General features: G+C 38.9%; 1 protein-coding gene across 2 annotated transcripts in view; it reads right to left on the bottom strand.

The window, feature by feature from the left end:
• The window catches only part of mgat4c (mgat4 family member C), a 110410-nt gene extending 103362 nt beyond the window's left edge, over nt 1–7048 (bottom strand). For both annotated transcript variants that reach the window (XM_035524882.1, XM_035524883.1), the window contains exons 1-2: nt 6962–7048; nt 6681–6856 (exon numbers count right to left, since the gene is read on the bottom strand). The gene's annotated coding sequence lies outside the window, so the exon portion shown is untranslated. The remainder of the gene's footprint in view (nt 1–6680; nt 6857–6961) is intronic.
• Between the last annotated feature and the right edge of the window lie 7068 nt (nt 7049–14116).

The raw sequence follows: 14116 nt of genomic DNA, 5'->3' as shown, positions 1-14116 counted from the left end.
TTTTACCTGTTCATTTCCTGTGAAGGATCTGTCTGCGCCTAATATCCTGTGCTTTAACACAGAAGGGGAATAACACATTACTGCAGATTCGGGTATTTGCTCATGTCTTTTGGTGCCTTTCTGTGTTCGGGCGGTGCGCTTAGTGTTGCCAATAAAAAGGCACGAGACACATGAAACGATTGGCTGGGAAGACTAATTAATTACGACACCCTCCTAATCATACACCACTTCAGCCAACCCTTCTGAGCAAAATGCTCATGATTATGCATGCATGCAAATGGCGTCTGCCTTCTGGACACGCCCTCATGACTTCGTAATATGCAGTAGCGGTAGGTGTTAGGTGTTGCTCTTTGTGACATGAGAACAGGGCCCACAGAGTTAATTACAATATGTTAAAAGCACGTTGCATGAAGTGAAAAGCATTTTGCCTGTGAGGCATTCGCAGTGAACAGTCATGAAGAGGAGACAGTGAAGACAACGAGGAGCTCTTACTAGTCCACAGCGTGAGACTCTTTCTGCCATAACACTGAATAAACATCCAGTTATCCAAAAACACACACAGAGATTGCATGTAACAGAGTATATGGACTTCATTACTGTGTTTATGTATTTTTTTTTATTTCTGTATTTGAGTATTTCTGTCACTTCATAATTTTTACTTCTATTCACTGCATTTCATATGAAAAATCTGTACTTTCTACTCAGGACATTTTAAAACCCGTTACTCCAAATTTTAATTTTAAAAAAATTATAAAAATTAATCTGCCTACTTCTATACAGGTACCTCACCAAGCACCAAGTTGTCAGCCAATCAAAATCCAAATGAATGTGAAATCAGAACTGTAGCATGAATTAAGTTGTTTTTTGATATTTTTGGACATATTTCGGTTCTTCATTACTGAATATAAAAAAAGAAAACAGTGTTTTGTTTTTTTGTTTTTTCTGTGTATGTTTTTACTTCTATACATCCACAGGGTTTTATTGTCGGTGTTGCTATGGCTGCCCATCAACTCTTTATTCGTTTTTTTAAAAGAAAGTATAACTGAAACTTAATTTGTGTGATTTTGCAAATAATGCATTCGGGACTACTATAAAGCATTATTTGCACATAATGTCGAGTGTTGCCCAAATGTAATTAACAGCTTTAAATAAGTACTTGGTACATTTATTTATTTATTTATTTATTTTATTTTTAAGCACATCTAAGAGTAAAAAAAAACTATACTTCAACTTTTACCAGAGTATTTTACTGTAGCATTTGTACTTGAGTAAGAGACTTGTGAAGTTCTGAAAGCTCTGTTGAAGAATGGACAGGTCATATGTTGTATTTAAATAAAAGCTTCAATATTGTTGATTGTTGATGGCACAGTTTTTAGGGGGGTTGATGTTATCATGGAGAGGACGGGGGTTGTTATTTTCATTGTTGTTGTTATGCACCTCTGTGCCGCATGACTCCAAAGCAGAGAGAGTGGTGATTTCTCATGGCCAGTGGCATCAAGGCCTGCCAGAGCAGGGAAGGGAACACATGAAGTGGAACCAGCGTAAATGTTGCACCTTTCAAAGCCAGTGGGGCAGACAGCAAAGCACACAGCTAGCCAGGCACTGCCAGCCAAACGTAGATGCTTTAAAGGTGTTCAAATAGCAGATGATCAAAGCAAGGCAAAGGTAGACTATAACTATAGAGTTATTATATAGCATTACAGAAAGGAGACTGATACCATCAGGCTTCTAAAGCCAGAATAATAAATATGTAACAGGACTACATATGCATATTTCTACCCCATATACAGTCATCTGTACACTGTATACTGTGTTATTACATAGCTGTTGACATTCCTTTTTTCTTTTGGCCTGAAAATCTGGTATAAGCCTGCAAAAGTATTTGAACACACTGAAAACATCAATGCTGCAGCGTGTAACCGAATTCATCAGCAGCATTAGGGATGACACTGTAAGTCTGGCCAACACATATATGTTGTAAGTCCTATTAGGCAAAATTAGGCTACACAACTGCTGATACAGGTCAGTTACACAACAGAATAAACAAACCTTAGCAGGGGAGGAAAATACATTTTAAGATTTTAAGAAAAGTAAGTAGCTATCAATAAGAGACAAGAATAAGAGAATGCCTGTCTGCTAGCTATTATGAAGAATGGATCTTTTTGTGCAATAATGCCCTGATCGTAGGTTTCCATTTTCCAAAACAATAGATCTCCCTGTCACTAGATTAGAATGAAAAAAGAAATGTCAGCCATTTTGTTTGGTTTAGTCATTGACTGATTGTTGAAAGCACACTGAAGGAAAAGTGCAATAAAAATCTGATTTAATTTTTTATTCCTAATAATTCATTTGAACTCAGATTATGATCGAGATTTAGTACTTCCAAAAGGTCAGATGAATGAGAAATAGCAAACAATACCTCTAAATTAAATTAAATGAAAAGTGAGTCACAATTTCAGCACATAATTTCCATATTAGTCAGATGACTTATTGGCTTAATCTAAAAATAATATTTTCCATATTTGATTGATTGCTTTTGTTAAAACTGATTAAATAGATAGTTATATGTTCCTTGTGCAAGAGCTAAGGAGGTCTAGGCGAGAAGAGTATGAGTTACAGAGAATTGGAGCTGCCCTAAAAAAATGCCAGCATTGCTGAGCAAAAAGGTAAAGCACCAACCTCGCCCTCAATTCCATGTCCAAACACAAGTGCCTTTTCACTATTATAACCTGTGTAATTATCACATAAACTTAATGAATTGCCCCTTGTAGAGTCATTCACTTCTGGAAACATGAAAAATATTAACATTATAGTGATTATGCACAGTTTTTAAAAAGGGTAAGAGAAAATGTATCACATCACTTACATACACCCCTTAAGATCTCAAGAGCTGTTCTGGTATTGCTAATCACGCAAGTGCTTCTATATCACATTAGAATGGATAGCAGCTTCTCCCAGTGAGACAAAACAGAGATAATGTAGACCAAATATGAATTTATATGGTTTTATAGCTGACATTAGTGAATAAAGACCTACAAATGTTTTTATATAAATCTTATATTAAAGCTTGGTCTTCTTTTTCTCAAACCAAAGCTGTTTTTGCAGTTAGATAGTTGGTGTAGCTGTAAAAAATATGATTTAGGACATGTGACAGATGGGCTAAATCACTCCTACCTTTCTCTCTGTCGTGACTTCAGAGTGACTCTTCTCATTCTCACACCATCTTAGCTCACATTCATCAAAACCACACTGCCAAAAACCCCGCCTTTTTAACCTGCTTTCTCATGCAGAGAAAATTCAATTCACCTGCGTTGAGAGCCCTCTAGAAGAGGTAATTTCGCCTTTCACAGAGAGGAAGACAGGCACAATTAGGGCTTTCACAAGCATCACACCGGCAGTGCTACTGCACAACTCCCACATATCCAGGCAACACCTTGCCCTTGTTAAATTGCACCCTTGAATAGAGTGAAGGAAAACTGCTTAAGTTTAGACTTTACAAAAGTAGCAACCAACATCAATGATATGCAAAGGTTAATAGCAGTATAACACGTCCTCTAGCTAAACCTCTTGTGCAAAGGAGTTTGGACTAGCCACAGGTACACCAAAGGCTGTGTTAAGAGCCATGTTGATATATGGGGGCCGGGGGGGGGGGCGTCTGCGGCCTCGCCTTACCCACCTGCTCCACTTCTTCGTAGTTACCTTAATCCTCTGGGGCAGTCAGCCTGACATCACGTCAGAGCACTTCTACAGTAGATTAAAATAGGACAGCTAATTACCATTTTGCTCAGCACAAACGGGCTTTTGTGGGCTGAGATGCTAGCTTTCTGTGCGCGTAATTGTATGTCGAATAATAATTCTGCCTCACGCTTTTGATGTCAGACGCTGCTCAGTCAGTGAAGAAAAGACACTTGTGAAATGATAAGTGAGAGACTCCAGAAAAACCATTCAAGAAGCATCAATCCAGAGAGCTGGCATCAGGCCTGCTTATTGCACTAGCAATACAGATTTTTTAAAAAACGAAATAAATCAATTTTAAAAACACAAAAATGCTCATGTTTTTAATCGTGACAGCCTTGCACATAACAGAGGCCCCCATGGTTTTCACCTGACATTTTCAATGCTTTTCATACAACCTGAATTAAGTTCATGTTCACATTTCCACTCCTGCAATACAAAATACTAAGATAGCCCACCAAAGTTTAATTCATTTTTACTAATTTGATACCAAAATTCCCGCTGCTGGAACAGGAAACATACAAAGGCAAAGGGTCTGGTGCAATGAAAGATGCTCGGCGAACCCAAGACAGCAGCAAGTGGTGACCGAGCGCAGCAAGCCCACGACGGACGTGGAGTGCGTGCTGGAACTCCTCCCTCCAGTGGCTCCCGTTCACCATCAGTGCCTGGAACGTTTTCCTTTCACCAAAAGCTTTTCCCCTGCGTCTTCAAACCTGGTTCTCATTAGTCACGGTCTCTGTGAGCTGAGGTTCCACACTCAAGAGTCACAGAGTTTATGCATTATACAATAGGAAGGCATGTTCCTTATCGAGACGGATGGGAGTGCCAATGAGGTACCAATGAGCCACTTTGGTGTTTCTCAACAATTAAAGATTAAATTGGAAAACCGGAGTCATGTCACACAGAGTTGAATGTGGAATCTTACATTTCCATTTGACAGATGCATTTGTGACCAAGTACAATTGAAGCAATTGTGTGTTTTATATATATATATATATACTATCTGTTTCACAACTGTTTCACAACTCTCAAAACTTTATCCTTTTTACTCCCTGTAACTGTTACTGCTAAAACACTTTTGAACTTTCCGCACAAAACACTGTAGGTTCTTTGCCAATGTTTGCAAAACGTGAAATCCATGACCATAATATTTTTTTACGTGACGAACATAAGCAAACATAATCAGAAGGCAATTTACTGCAGCAATTACTGTTAGACCTGCATTGTGGCAGAGACACCAGTAGTTTGAAAACATGCAAATGCTGCGATGTCTTGGGGTATACTTAGGCAGACACTTGGTTCTTTCAGAAAATGCGAGAGAGAAATGGTATGCCTACAAGTTACTGTTCAGATGGTTTCAGGCTCAGAGATTACATATTAAACACAGTTTCTGATCTGCACAATATCTTTGCAGGCTTTAAACCATCCTCTGAGGAGCCGCCTGAAAACGAAATGGAAACAGGACTGAGTGGGAATGTTTTTAAAGATGTCAACAGCTGCGAATATATTTGTGCCTGTCCTAATAACATTAGCCCTAAAAAGATTGTACTACCCAACAGTGAAATTATATAAACTGTTTACACACATGCACACATGCTGTGTTCAATTATAGTGAACTAAGGCCAGTTTTCACATTGTTATGGACTTTGTCCTAATCTCTGAATTCTGGAAAAAATTCAGAAGGGCAAAAAACACAATTTTTTTTTTCCAAAGTGGCCAACGTATTACATGTGAAGCATATCAGGTATGTTATGAAGGATAAACTCTGAGAATTTGAAAAGATTCTGAACCATTTTGATTCCTAACTGAGATCAATGTTAAGATACCAAACAGTTTCTTTGAGTGGGTAGGGCAGGTGTTTTTTGGGGAAAGGGGAGGTTAATTAAGCATATACATCTCTTTTTTCCTGTCGCTTACTGCCTGTAATGACATGCTGTGGTATAACACTGGTATGATGTGGCAGATGTTATTGTATGTGCTGCCCTAATGTGGCTAACACAGTGCCTCTTAATACAAAAATTGCACACACCTGTTGTCACATATTATGAAATTAACACTAAGAAATTAGTTTTCACACACTGGACTTTAAATAGCACTCGGATTTAAGTGGTAAGCACTGGGAGACCAACTAGAACACAGGAGCAGCTTACGGTCGAGTCAACGTTGCAGTGGTGACCATGGGAAAGCTGTTCCGGGGGGAGCCGCTACTGTCACATGGCTAATACCATGGGAAATTGCCTCAGAAAACTTTTATCTGTATTAAAACTGTTTTCTATCTCTCTCTTTCTTTCTGACACTCAACAACTCATGAAGTTTTTTTAAAAAAGTAAAATATCTCGTGTGGTGACATCGAGGGATAGCACGATCTGTAAACATTTTGATGACGTACTTCTGTCAAACTTCAGTAGGATTGAGATTCATCACAATATATAATTGGCAAAGACCACCATTGCACAATGCCTACGAAAGAGACGCAGACAGTCCAAAAAGTATTTTTAACCAAGTTTATCGACCCACGAGGTGTGTGACAACCTGTGTAATCCGCGTAAAACAAGTAAACATGTCATACACATACAAAAGCTTCAGGTTCAGACACCTGCCATAGAAGAGACAAACATATCCAAACCTCGGGAAAGCCAAGGCATTTACTAACTGAGCTACAGTCGTTCCTCATGTGTGAGGCGTTCGTGTGTGCGGAGTGGAGGATGGCACACCCGTGGATGAAGACGCGCAACCCAGCAGGCGAACAGACGGAGAACATTTAAACAGACAACTCCGGTATTGCATTTGTTCGCGGGGTGATCTGTGGCAAATTGCAGTGGGCTGCACTGAAAGGTGGATGTCGCAGGTGAGACTCGGTCTAACAATGAACCGTCCAACAAAATCGGGTTGTTCACCATTTAACGCAGAAAACGAAAGAGCGGGTACCAAAGTGCTACTCCTACCGTCAAAAGCACTCGCCGAGGTCCCAGAAGGAATCGAGACGGTCTTCAACTTCCTCGTTCGCACATACTGCGGGCTCTGCGAGCCAGACTGGACCAGCAGCAGCTACACACCGTCAATAAATCTCGCAGCGAGATGTTCGTGAGTCTTCTCTCCTCCGTGCCGGCGCCGCTCTACTCTGTGAAATGAACACCGAGCGATATGAATCCCTCCGTTATATGCATATATGAGAAATTGATCTAGATTCTATTATTACGGTGGAACGGGTAGTGGAGCTCAGTACCCGCGCGCCTTCGTCCTCTCACTACTGCTGACTGTGGGAAAATACCGACGAGACTCCGCGTGAGACAGCGGGTGCGCGAAGGTAAAGCAGTCACAGTGTCAGGCTGCTTAAGCAAGGCTCCCCTGCAAATGAAATCAAGATCATTAGGACAAGCTATACATTTATATCTGGGTACAGTAGGCCGTGTCTGCATTGCAAGTTGCATAATAAGTTGCTCTAGGTATACTGATTATATATGTTGAAATATTCATTCATATATTCATATATATATATATATATATATATATATATATATATATATATATATATATATATATATATATATATATATATATATATATAGTAGTGAAGAACACAAGGTTTCCTCCTACTTATAATTCAGAAGCACTTTACTTTAACATTTGATTTTGACCTCTGTCAGAAACGTCCTGTTTCTCTGGACACTCTGTGTACTTCACTACAATTTTGAATCTCTCTACATCTCTTACTACAGTACACTGACTTACTGACATGGAATCTTCTTAAGATTTATTTATATATATATATGTGTGTGTGTGTGTGTGTGTGTGTGTGTGTGTGTGTGTGTGTGTGTGTGTGTGTGTTTTATCTTGCTTTAATAAACAATACTATGCTACAATAAATTACAATAAATTATTTCTACTAGCCTGTTTACACATGAATCATAATCTCAGGTGGCTCTAAAAAGATCCTGTAATCCTGTAATAGCACATTTTGACACTGAAGAATCTTGTTTCTGAGTCTGTGTATGTTTTGTGCCTATTTGGTGATTTCTTATGGAATCCAAAAACATAAATGAACTTCAGTACAAATGAAACCCAGGAGAGTCATTTAACGTGAAAAAGAGTCTAGGCATTATATACGTGTCCAATCTGAACGCACTAAAAGAGTCTATTTAGTCACTGTAAACAACAAACAATGCACGTTTATGACCAGTTGTTTGCTGAGAGACTCTGCTGCTCGGTCAGGGAAGTATACGTTTGAGGAATTCCAATAAGTGGAGAACATCTTCTGTCACTCACCTGAGGACTCTGGCCACTGTAACAATACTGGCCTCTTATATGGTGAAGCAAAGTTTATTTTTCCAGCATAGAATGTAACCCTCCATTGGACGGCATGTTAATGATGCGCCAAGATTAGGCTGTTCTTCTTTGATCTGTGAATCTCTAAAATATGAGATTCTTTTTCCACCCACGCAAAATACTCACAGTATGTTTCCAACTCACCATCCAAATCTTACGTTAGCTTTTATTAAGTAATTTGTATAATAATATATCTTCCATATTCTCTCCAGTTTATTTTTGTTGGATTATCCCATGGTGATGCCAACTGCAATAATAATTTTAAAAAGTAAAGATTTTAAAGATGTTCATCTTATCACTATCTAGTCACAAGTAGTAGTATGTTAATGTTATCAGTAATGGGGTGTGTTTGGGCACATCCTGACACATCATAGAACCCAAACTTGCTGATGTGCACAGACTGTCCAGAAATACACAGCTGGCCTGTCAGCACATTACAGAGGATGCTCGTCAGCTCAGGTCAGTGACCTTGGATGTATTCCTTTTTCCACCAGAAACGTGTCTTCATTCAAGTTGTTTGTGTGTCACCCGGTCACTTTAGTTTGAGCTACGCCATCTGTTTGTGCATTAAGCAAATGAACAAAGTCTTATGAAATAGCAGCAGTTAGTCTCATCTTCTTAGTCTCTTTACTGAAAGATCTCTTTTCTCCAAGTGAAATTTTGCTTCAGTGTCTTTCAGCGTATGTGTACGTTTTTGACAAGGAAGTTCTTCAAAACATTTTTGGTTATCTGTATAACTATGTAATGTTTATTTGCATGTCTATATCTATTTGTGTAACTATGTATTGTTTATTTGCATATCTATCATGTTTATTTGCATGTCTATATCTATTTGTGTGACTATATTGTTTATTTGCATATCTATCATGTTTATTTGCATATTTATTGTTTATTTGCATGTCTTCTGAAAGTTAGGAAGAAACCTTTACATTGCTGAAATACAATTTCTGCTGTGCTATTTGAGGTCAAATTTGCCATGGACATCCTTATGGGAGTCTTAATCCCCCAGGTGTCTGTCCTTATGTGAGCTTTATAGTAATCACACTGAACACCACCAAGGGGTCTTGATGAAGGGCTGGGAAATAAAGTTATGAATGCAAAATGAGCTCAACAAAGATGTAAGTTAATGGCCTGCTTCATCTCATTTGGAAACACAAAGGTAAACTCTGGGGTATGAGTTATACTCTAAAACTAGTTGATTGTCTAAACATGATGTAATATATAATTATCAGAATAGAAAAATATTTACATATATTAATTGGGGGGGACATTGTTAGGTAACAGTTAAGATTACTCTTCTGGCCATACTGATGTTTAAGCAACAGCACCTCAGAGAGTGTTATGGTAGACTTGTACATTTGTGTTGAGGAAGTGTAAAATGCAAAGGGAGAAGATGTTTTATTTATTTCAAAAGGGCAGTACTTTAATTTCCTCAAAGTTAATTCCTCAATTTACACATGCCATTGGCCCTGCACTGCAGTTCGTGTGTTGGCTTAAATATACATTGGTAAATGTCAGTGTATATGTAGGTGCATTTAGGTTAGATGCAGTCGTGTCTAATTATTCATAACATCCAGCTCAGTGGTTCAGAGACAGACTGTTCATGAAAGAGACTGACAAGACTTGCACAGAACACTAGGCACAGTACAAACTTACAAATTACAACCGTGATCCTTAAACAAGTAGTCACTTCTGACTGGCTATATGAGGTTTGGCTGCGAATTACATATACTGATGGTATAGGTTTTTCTTGTGTTTTGTATAATCAATTTATATTCCATATTGATGTAGGATAGAAGTATAAGGAATACATTTGAGGCATTGCATTGTAAAGTAAATCATAATGATGTGATAAGGGAAGGCTATAAAAATGTAAACTTAGTACAGTGCATTGATGTGTAGATGGATTTTCATCCCCAGTTCAGTCTTGATTTTTCTGCTCAGATCAGGCAAGTTCATTTTGAAAAAAAAATAAAATAAATACTATGTGCTATATGGTATGTTTATAACACATGAGCAGATTAAAAGAAAGTATTTTTTCACAGATGATCATTTTTACATTTTGTAAATGTACATGTTCTTTGGATCAAGTTCAAGTCCTTTAAGACATTATTTTTGTTATTTTAGAATAGTCCAGCTGGGTGCATGTGTGCTACTCAAAACCGCGAGTGGGAGTAGGTGACCTGCACGTCTCTAGCTGTCAATGTTGGAAAATAACAGACTAAATGTATTCCACATCTCTGCTTCCCCTGTTTTGACAGTGGTTGGGGTGACACTGAAGGTTACAATATATCTCCAGCTTATGCCATGTGACCTGTCCTGTGCATAGAAAGTAGAGGAGACTCGACTGAGGTTGCCACTGGTATCTGCATGGAACTCGTTGCTATGACTCTGTCTAATGCTGCTCACTTGTTAGTGGATGTTTCCATTTTTCACTGCTCTAGGACCAGCACCTCGTATTGTTATAATTAAGATTTTGGACATTTTTGAGAAGACTGGGGCTGAATGGTGATCAATAAATGTGGCATGGTGTCTCCAGAGTTCTCATGCTGTAGCATTAACTAAATTTAATTTATTCTATGTGGAAACATATTACCCATCATGGGCCTTAGATAACACTAGATGTTCGTCAACTACAAGCAGTGCGGTAACTTGATCAAGATGTTTCTCTACAACGTTTCGCCAGCCAACCTTCAGACTTTCATGTTCTTTTGCACATATGTAGGGCACAATGCAAAGCTCTGTAATGCATGGATATGGCATCTGGTGGGAATGTGTGGTTTGTACTCTAGTGCCACTCAAAATGAGAAAGTGTCTTACCAATATTTTGGAATTGCTGCAAAACATACTGGGTAAATGATTTAGTTAATAACAAAAAAACCTTTCTGGTCCAGAATGTTCAAAGATATATATGATTATAATCAGTCCCAATAAGTCATTTCATATGGTGATTTTTCAGTTACCAAATAATGGACTTACACCTCTAAATGAGAACATGTCTTCCACGTTTCTTTTTAAAATAAGTAAGATAATGAAGTGTTGTAAATGTATTACCCAGATTTAAAATGAGTGATTAGCATTCTTTGTCTAATCTATGTTGAAATAATGCCCTGGAAGATTCACCACCACAGTGATTGCATAAACTAGTAGCACAGGGACAATATGTTGGTTTTTTTTACAAAAATATATAAATCATTCCCAGAAAATAACGCACATTACACTCTTAACCTACAATACCGTGATGTACAGCAGGGTCGTGTTTAGCAAAGCTTATCAGGATGCATATCGTAACCCTGCATACCCTGAGGTACATAATTAGATGGTTCTGAATTGCCTACATTCAGCCTGTGGAATGATGGATTGTAGGTTGGGCTCTCATACATTTTTTTCCTGCAAATTATCGTGCATCTAATAGTTTCGTTGTAGTCTGCACAACAGGCAAACGCAAGCTACACACAGCTATCGGTGGAGAGTTGCCATTTCAGTCCACTGTGGAATAGCTTCTCCTTCAGGGCCGTGGAATTAAACCTCTGTTTCATCATACCGTATTATGAGGGTGCTAAAATTTCCTTCAATTATTTCATGGACCCAATATTACACTAATGCTAATGAGGAAAGTAATTCCTTGGTAATTAAAGACAGAGTGCTAACAGTCACATCTGCTTCTCCACGCTATGGTCTCGAGTGCGCCGACCTCGCTCACGTTATCAAGTGCCGGGGTGTCACGTGTTCGGAATCACAGGGGTGAGCATAAATGCATTTGTTTATGTTTGGCCCTCGAATTACCAGATGAGGAAAAAGGAAAGCAAAAATCTGTAACATGTGACAGACATATGTGATAAACATGTGGCAGACATGCATGATAAACATGTGACAGACATATGTGATAAACACGTGACATACAAACATGATAAAAACAGACATATGTGATGAACATGTGACAGCCACAAAATACAAACTCCATTTGAAATACTGAGCTCTCAAAATGGCCCACACACACAAAACAATTTGATTATAGATAGTAGAGGTCAGTTTCATCAAATAATCAGGCTGTTTATGCTATCACTGGGATTAGTCATTCTAAACAATTTTTCAACACCATTGAAATATTGTGTAGCACGTAGCCAGATGTTCTGCTAAAACGTAATATATTGCGATAGATTTTTAGTAGCCGACATTTGGGTTTTTAATTGCCTTGATTATGCATTGATGTTATAAATATAGGTTCAGAAGTGGGACAAAATTAAACTGGCGTTTAGTTGGTTCTTTTTCCTTACATACATACGTCTGTATAAGTGAGCCGAACTGGTTCACATGGAGCATTATGTAGCACCAAATGTCTGACGCTCTGTTCATTTCATCCACTAACATATACAAAAGGGCCTTGAAGGTGTGAATACAAGTGAGCATATGTCATGACAAATGAATGGGTAATGAATAGGTAATGACAAAATGACTGAAGAATAATTAGCAAACTAATATTTTTTTTTTGGACCAGCACACTTAGATGTTTTATAAAGCTTTGTGAGTAGCTGTACAGTTTGGGCTGCTAAAGTTCTTTAATATTCCAAAACCAGCCTGTAACCTCCAGTACTCCAGAATGTTCTGTAGTGCCAGAGCATAGCTCAAGGTAGAGACCTTTCTAACCAAAAAGAAAAAAATGCAAACTGTTACTAAATTTAACCAAGCGCAGAGGTGGAAAAGGCCTTTGAGCTTGGCACACACAACCTTGACAGAAGAAAAGAACCAAAAAAAAAAGCACTCAGCAGCTACTTCTTGAGGAGCACATACCTTGCAGGTACAGGTTGTAGGTGTGTAGTTATAGCCTACAGCCCGTGTGTTGGCCGTCCTCTAGCACTTCATCAAAGGTCACTTCCAGACCACAGGAGCACTGTTGGCTGGATGTGTTTGGGTGGCAATGCACTGTCACCGCCACGTGTGAACAGCATTGCCTTGCCTGATAAACCCGTACCAGCTCAACACCCAAAGATCATACCACCACCTAAATGAATAACAGCAGAGTTAGCTGCTGTTCTGCTCAGCAAAGATTTGCCAGCATCTCTCTAGTGAGCTGGCCGAACGCCAGCACTAACTGCCCATAGACTGGTCTCCACTCGCTCCTCAGTTCCCGGTGGATGACCGGTGGTGCTCTGCTAGCAGCAGCCAGTGACACGTTGCTCATCTTCTTCTGTTCCACAATGGAGCTTGAGTCATTTACAAAGCAGGAAGTCTTTTAAAAAGTAGACATCTCAGTATTCTCCGAAGGAGTGTGTACTTTAGACCGATGGAGGGTTTTTTGGTTTTTTTTGTTCACTGCTTTGCTTTTAGAGATTTGCGTGAAAGTTTCAAAGGCTTTCAGGTTTGAGGCAGATTTTACAAGAACAGGAGGGTCATCTGTCAGGAGAGCACGCAGGGAATCGGTAGACGAATGAGTGTACAACAGCACACAATGTGTACATGTTTCATATTTATATATCAGTCAATGTAGATTATGCAACTCCTATATAAAACTATTAAAAAACTATTCTAAAACCAAGCCAGCTAAACAACTCGCTGCCTTGCCGCAGCGTCCTCATACTTCTGTTTGCATCCATGCACGTGTGACATATGCAGCTCCACAGTTCTGAAGCCGGGGTTTTGTTCTCAGCTCTCCCACGTTAGTGAGTGGCGGAGTGTTTGTATTAGTGACATTTAAAGCTTCATAATTCAACTTTGATGAACGGCCTTGACAAACCTCATATTTACAAGTAGATTCATTGCTGTTGTTTAATGGTGTGATTCCATTATTGCAGCATCATTAGAGAATTTGATAAAGCAATTGTTGATTTATTTTTTTCTTCACTTGTGCTGTCATGCGTAAAATGAGAGCGCGGTCTCGAGAGCTGAGACGGCAGCGTTGCAGGGCCAGAGCGTTCAGGATTGAGTGGCTCTCAAATTGTATTACCTGTTGTCTAATTGGATACAAAACTGTAAACAATGTCTACCTGATACAGGTGGTCTTACTGTAAAGGTGTTCTAAGGTTACATATCTCCATCACCTCCTACCTGTTATCTG

This window comes from Electrophorus electricus, chromosome 4 (assembly GCF_013358815.1).
Source record: "Electrophorus electricus isolate fEleEle1 chromosome 4, fEleEle1.pri, whole genome shotgun sequence".
Taxonomy (NCBI): domain Eukaryota; kingdom Metazoa; phylum Chordata; class Actinopteri; order Gymnotiformes; family Gymnotidae; genus Electrophorus; species Electrophorus electricus.
The sequence above is the reverse complement of the archived record's forward strand: the minus strand, read 5'-3'. Positions and strand labels throughout refer to the sequence as shown.